This window comes from Sinohyriopsis cumingii, chromosome 6 (genome assembly GCF_028554795.1).
Source record: "Sinohyriopsis cumingii isolate HCF-2022 chromosome 6, ASM2855479v2, whole genome shotgun sequence".
Classification (NCBI taxonomy): Eukaryota; Metazoa; Mollusca; class Bivalvia; order Unionida; family Unionidae; genus Sinohyriopsis; species Sinohyriopsis cumingii.
The window spans coordinates 153,754,365-153,762,196 of NC_142966.1; positions in this window are offsets into that span (position 1 = coordinate 153,754,365).

Genomic DNA, 7,832 nt, shown 5'->3' on the forward strand with positions numbered 1-7,832 from the left:
CAGTCGCGGACACTCTGACACGCAGTGGCCTTACTAAAAGTGGCACTGTAATTTCAGACACTCTGACACGCAGTCTCTTTAGTAGAAGTGGCACTGTAATTTCAGACACTTTGACACAGTGGCTTTAGTAAATGTGGCACTCTAATTTAAGACACTGAACTTTACATTGTCAGAAACGTTCAGTATTTTACGATATTGCACTCACATGCACTTCATATTGTACTCACGTGTGCCCAATAGTGTATTAGGAACTACTTTGTAAACAAATCATGTACACTCACATAGTATACGTTTTATGTTTTGGTTGATTAAATTTCTTTCTGAATGAACTAAAGCAGATGTTTCGTGGACTGCCACATACCAGCTGCTTTTCCGCATGTTGGGTTAATTTTTTTGATACAATGTTTCAGATTTAGGCTAGCTATAGACGCCAGACAGGGTCGGAACGCTATGATAGTTTGATTTTAGAGTGAGCGATAGAGAGAAGTCAAAGAGCATGTATAATGAAAAAATTGAAAACAAACGACAGATATATTTTTTCAAAACACAACATTTTTACTCAGTAACTAACAACGAACAATTAACAATAAAACAACCATTTTTCAAATAACAAGCTATTTTTGACAAGGTTGTGAAGTTAAGCTAGACTTCCACCTATGGTGGTCATTGGGCCATTGATGTATTCTACGTTTCCTAGCTAAAAACAAAATAAAGCCATACTGGTCACGAAATCATCGATCTACTTTGTCATCGTTTCTAGAAGAGTGACGATCAGAATAAGTCGCTAATTCTTCTAAAGATTATCCATGACTACGTTGATGAAGAAAATACACACAATATTGTCCACACACCATGGAATATGTGCCTTGTATTTTCACATTATTGAATCGTGTCATCTGGGCATTTCTTTTCATAAAGTCGATGATGTCGTCTTCCAAAGTTGGCAATTGATACGAATAAAACAAACTCAACACAACCATCACGGGGAAATAAGACCACTATCCAGTGGGTTCCTGGGAGACGACTGTCGTCAGTGTTGATGACATAAGCTTGATGGTATTGAGGTTTGCGATGAGGCAGTTCATCTTTAGCACACACGATAGGATTCCAAGAAGCAGTGTACAAACTGTGATTCAAAAGGTAATAAAGTTTGCAGGTATCCATTTTTGTTTTGTTTTGTTATGTTGTTTTTTCTTTTTGTTTCATAGGTAATGATAAGTCATCAATTCAATCCGAACATTTTGCTTACCGTCTCAGGTAGAGGTTTAGCAAACTGAAATGTATACGAATCTGATTTCATAGGGTGGAAATGTCCCTCGTCGATGCCTTTGTCTGGAGTGAAATCATAAGCCTACAAAGTGTAACCTCCATCATATTCTTCGTACGTAATGCCGTGAATACTGTTGGTCCCAAGCTGTCCCGTTGCTTCCTACGGGGACAAGTACGATATCAAGCAATTCATCTTGGCAAAGTCAGGTTCGAAGGATCTGGTACAGGACTTGCCATCTCGACTGACTTTGGACACGTCGAAGTGCTGAAAGTTGAAAGGATTTTTTATTGTGGGCTCCGTTGAAGGCTGAATACCAATGATTATACGTTTATGTAACTGTCCTTAGAACAGATGATCTTTGATCATGGATCGCTGTCCTTTGGGAATGGTGAAGGTTTCCTCTTCCACGCGTCGTATCGGATACTTGGTGGTTGTTCTCCTCAAAGTGTGACTGATGTCGTTTCCCACTTTAGGCAAACCTTCCACGCGTCGCACGTAGAGTCTGGCTTCTTGGATAATGGTTCGTAATCGGCAGCATCAGCCAACAAATGGAAAGCATTACTGCTTCGATTTAGTCTCAAGCTGACACCCACTCCGTTCAGCAAATAATATTCTTGTAACCACATGTCCAAATACAAACGATCTATTAATTCTAAAATCTGCCCGTCTTGGGTAAACACGTTCGTTGTGCTATTTTGCCCCACAAACAATTCAACATCATTCTGGCAAACGATCGCCTTCCTTCGTTTTTCTCCACGTGGTCTAAAGTAATGCCTTCCTGCTTCCAGTATTTTTCTTAGAATTTATTTTGGTCTTCGGGAGTGTGGCACCAGGAAGGATAGCCACTGGCTTCTTGTTTATGTTTCAAAAAGGTACCCTTGTAGTCTGAGAAAAAGCCTTTCTGAGTCTCGTCGCCCTTGTGGTATTGTTCTGTCTTGGGAAAGTAGTAAATTTCGTACACTTCTAACAATTGGTATCCCAGGTCGAGAGCTTTAAACAATTCCATGCTGACCCACATTCCCGTCAATGCGCGTCATTCCTGGATGTGCTGACAAGGCTGATCTTGAATACACGTCTCGGCACAAGGGAAACATCAGTTTTCCTTGGCATTGGTGAGGTAAAACGGGATGGTACAAGTCCGTGGGACTTTGCACTTGATCAAGCCTTCGCACTGTAGAATGTTGTTCAGGTCGATGTGTTCCGTCAGCAATTGCGGATGCCCTGCGGAAAAATCGACAATATATGCACACCTAAGGATACAGCGAACACACGTCCAAGTATTTGATTTCTTCTTCTTTCTCTTCGTCAGCGTGCTACAGCAAACAGGTGGCAATCGTCCGTTCTCAGTACAAACTGTCCAGAGGGTTCAGAGGGTCCACTAGCTTGTAACTTTCCACGATGCATTTAAACTCGGGATCGGTTTTCAAATGGTGATCGTACTCGTGTTCCCACATTTCCACTACTTGTTATCCTTCTAATTTCAAGCGCCGGTGACAAGTGGTCTAGTACAAGTCTTCCATGGTCCGTTGTAAAAACTGATTTTTGGTGTCACGTTGAGGATAGCAGATGGGACATTCGTGAAATGAGCATCCGTTAAACTTATACACGATCTTCGAGTTTTCTAAGTCTCAGCCATCCACCAAATACGTTCCGATGGTCTTTTCGCCTCCCCAATTGCGAGCATGTTGGATCTATTTGTCTTCCTTGTCGCACAAGTAAAGTAGCCAGCGTATGGCTTTGACCGAGTATTGACGTTTGACAAAGTTCTTAGTTTGAGGGCTTATGACAGTCAGGGTGTTTTCGGGCATGAATCGTTGGCGGTACACTAAGGAACACGCTTTGGCAATGGTGCAGGCTTCTTTCAAAGGATCGATCCCTCCATGTTCCATGAACAGTTCTCGAAATTTCCACAGCAACGTCGTAAAATGCCCACATCGGATCGACAATACTTTAACATTTCTTCCTGAAAGTCGAATGGGTTCGAGGCGTAAGCCTGGTACCAAGCCTAGAAAGCTTCTCGTTGTTCGGTACGCATATTGTTGGGTCGTAGTAGTGAGCCTCAGGCAAATGGGATAGAAAGAAGTGTTGATTGGCTTCGGTATTGAAAAAGTGCGGGAAATAACCTTTAGCCATTTTTGTCATTCCAAACGTTTTAGGCATTCGACTCAAAGGCAGTGCCAATGAACTAATTGAATCTTTAAATTTCACTTGTCCCACTTGCATGGAAATGATTTTGGTTCCGTTTAAAGTCACTTTCTGACGTTCGGTACATTGTTCCGTATATTATCTGAGAAGAACTTGCCAATCGTATCCAGAGAAATTGTGAGCCATCACTGTGGCATGGCGATGACAATCATCGTAACGTTCGATGTCCTCTTGGCTCCACGTCTCGTTGATGAGGTTTTAGACCCATTGGGCGAAATTCGGCTAACGTGTTCGGTTCCCGAAAGATGTCTCCACATCCTCCATGAATCTTGCTGAATTGAGGGCAATGACTAAAGATAGGTTCTTGGATGCAGTTAGCCACACAGAAATTAGGAATGTGAATGCCAGTCTCTTTCAAGCATTCGAAATCAATCAAGATGAAATTGCCTATCTTCTTGTCATAATGTTCCTCTTGATGTTTAGAATCGCATTTTCGTACGTAGCATTCGTGTTCCAAGACCACGAAGATTTTGACAAATGTGACATCGTTTCTTTCCTGAGCATACGTGTAACTTGGCACTATTGGGACGTATGCCTTGTCAACAAGTAGGGAACACTCTGAGCAGTTGCCAAGCACTTTTTTGTGAACCTTGCGTCTTTAGATGTTGTTGGTAACAGGTTGGACTGTCAAAAGTGCGCATACAAGCTGGGCAATGCATCCGTTCTGGACCTTCGTTCAGACAGGGTCTCAAGCGATCGTCTTCTTTGGCTTCACATTGTCGTTTCAGTGTGCTTAAAAATAAATCCGACACTTCGTCGATGAACCCCTCTGCTTTTTACCAACGGTGCTTTTGACTTGAAATCTTTAAACTTCACCGTGTACGTGTAAGCCGTAGTTCTAAATTTTCTAGAGGAGCGTTTCTCCGTCTCTCCAATGTGATAGTACTTTTCAGGGTTTGCTGGTGAACTTTGTTCGAGTGTAGACTCTCTGGGTCTGGATTTCGGCTCACTCATCTCATCTTCAGAGTCACTGGAATGAATCTGAGCCAAGATTTCAGCTACTGTACGAGGCGATAAATCAGGTTTCTGCGTCTTACTTTCTTCTGCTTTTTCCACGAAATGATATGATCGAAAAGTCATGCTATTGCATTTTAAATGCCATCGGTCCCTATATCCATGTCAAACCAGGATCTTCCCTATATAAAGGGTCAATGTCTTCCCTCCTAGTAATAATTTCACCCTTAAACCGACCAGAACGACAGAAGTGCCAACACAGATCGAACCTCTGATCAGAGCTTTGCGAGGTGCCATGAGAAAGTTTTCTTCAGACAAGCCGATGGACTTCTGCCCCTCCTTTCGAGATAGAAGTCAATATACTTGTTATATCTGTAAGAAGAATGGGCATTGGGCTACAGAGTGTCCAGACCGTCAAAAAAGCAAGACAGATGTGAGAAGTGGCAAAAGTCATGATACCTGTTATCATCGTCAAGAGAACGGACATTGGTCTTCACAATGCCCTAAAAACAACAGGAACAAGACGAAGAGAGGGGTTAGGAACAGGAATAAAAGGTTTCCTACCAAAAGGAAGAACCCAGACACGTCCAGAAAGAGAAAAAGAGAAGAAAAGAAGAGAAGGAGAAAGTGACGAAGAAGAGGAGCAAAAACCTGTGAAAGTAAAGAAATTCTAAAAACAGAGAGATTGAAAAAAGACACAGGCGTCTATCAACTTTTTAAAGTATTGTTTTGTAAATTGGATTGTGAAATTTGTACCAGAATAGACCAGAGAGAAAACGTAACTGTCTCTTGATTTTAAGTTCATTAGAATAGGACTTAACACTCACGCTCTCACACGCGTCCATCATGGGGCAATAACAAAAGATTTTGTGTATTAATTGATTGTGGCAAAATGAATACTATCTCTTTCCGAGAGATGTGGGTGGTCCTGAAAAGGAACGTTGGGTGTTTTTTTTTCTTTCCAATTTTATTTAATCGAATAACAATATTTACATTGTGACCGCTCCCGTAGGTCGTGGGTTCGAACCCACACAAAAATAGTGCTAACAGCTGCCTCGCTAGGCACTCAGCATTAAGAGGTTAGTGTTAGGACTGGTCGGCCTGTTGCCAGGATAATGTGACTGGGTGGGACATCATGTTAAATGTCTGCGGCATGATGCCCCAGTGCTAGACATCACTATAAACTGCCACACTGCAGACATGGTAGCGATATGACTGAAAAAAAATTGTTACAAGTTACGTTAAAAATCCTAATCTCTCTCTCTCACACACACACACACACACACACACACACACACATATATTTACATTGTTCAAGATACACTTTATTGACAAAAGGTAGCCAGGTTCCGATATGATAACCCTATCTACACGTTGGTGTATTGAGCAGATACTTCCGTGCTTTGTGTCTGTGAATTTCATCCAAATTAAGTTATTTAAATTTGAACACTGTTCCTACATGATCGAAGCAATGGGAACGCACAGTTTGATTGGACTGATAAATAAGCAATTTTCCAATGCCGGTCCGTGTTTGTACAAATATATTTCATTCCAAAATTTTCGTTATGGCTTCCATCTGGTATATACTCATACTTTCGATGTTAAACGTACAAAGCATCCTTTTTAAGTCAATTGTCTCCACTCTTTTCGGCCGATGTACAATGCACCGCTGTTACACGTTATCGGTTAGTTGTCATTATAAGACAAGATAAGAATTCTTTATTGCAGACTACAAAGTCCATACATCTAAATTAAAATATAAAGTAAAAACATTGTAAACATAAAAGAACAGGTATATCATACATACAAGTATACAGATACATCTACAACAGGGGGCCCCGAGTGGCCGAGTGGTCTAAAGCGTTTTCCGTCACGGATCACTGCCATCTCACCTCTGTCTGCGTGGGTTCGAGTCTCGGGCTCGTTCAATGTGGATATGTGAGAAAGCTTTCCGGTAGCTTCTCGTGGGTCGGTGGTTCTTTCCGGGGTTTTCCCGGGGTTCTTCCTCCACCATTAATACTGGCCGCCATGTATAGCCTATCTTGTGCTGAAAAATGGCGTTAAGCCCTACAACAACAACAACAACATCTACAACAATTAATTGTGCCATGCATTGTTAAGAATGAAATTAAATGTCACATTTAAAGAGTAATTGGTTCTATCTAATAATTATATGAGAATTTAAATGAATGTCATAGTTCCAAAGAGATTTCGATATACAGTTCTTACTAATAAATATTCTTGTCATCATTGAGAAAACATACTTTCTCATTACTTAATCAAAACTGAATACATTATAATTTACAAACATGTTGGAGGCACTGTTCCACCTAGGAAGACCTAATAGAAAACGAAGACTATTATTATAACCAATAACTAGTTTCTTTTGACACATTCAGTAGAATTTGTCCACAGAGGAGCACAATACATAGTGCAGCAATACGATTTGAATAATCTAATTTTGATATTCAATGAACAATTCTTATATACTGAGGGAGGCAACTCATGAAGTCCAATATATGTCGATAGGACAATGCACTAAAAATATCCGTTCGATCCGCGAAGGTGTAGATAGGGTTATCACATCGGAACATTGGCTAGTTAAGACACATGCACTTGGTTACGTGCCTTATCTATTTCGGGCATGTATAGTACCCACTGTAAACACCTTTAGAGGACTGATCTTGCGCATCTTTTCGGTCACGAGACTGGCACTCTTGCTATATGCATTCTTCCTCATGTCGCAAAAGGCGTCATGTGGAGACAGAAGCCGTCATCGCGCAGTGGTTAGCGTGCCAGACTCGTGATCGAATAGGCCAGGGTTCGAATCTTATACTTTGTAACAGCCCGGGTCGTTTACCGAAGTGCGCACATCGACTAAGCACTTTATTCTGATTGATTTGACACTAAATAATCTACTTGCATTACTATACCGTAAAACTCCAAATCAAAACCAAACCGTGATTCATTTAGACGGTATATACCTGTAAGTGTAGAATGGCGACGATAAATCGGTATTTAGTTTCATTTACATTTGCTTTAACTGAATAAGAAGTGTCCGACTACATAACTTTAATGCTCGGATATGACACAAAACAACCCACCGATCCGGAACTATATCTTTGGAGATATAAGAACCAATTGTTTCACGAACCCTGCTTTCCATATACAATGATAATAACAATAATGATAATGATGACGCAGTGACCAATTTAAAAATGATACCAGACCGACTCAACTGTGTTCTTTTGGCAAAGTGACATGATTTGTGTGTGTATATGTGTGTGTTTTTGTGTGTGTGTGTGTGTGTGTGTGTGTGTGTGTGTGTGTGTGATTTTTAATATATCTTCAACGATTTTATTAGTCATATCGATATGATTTGATTAACACGTTTTCTCTAAAG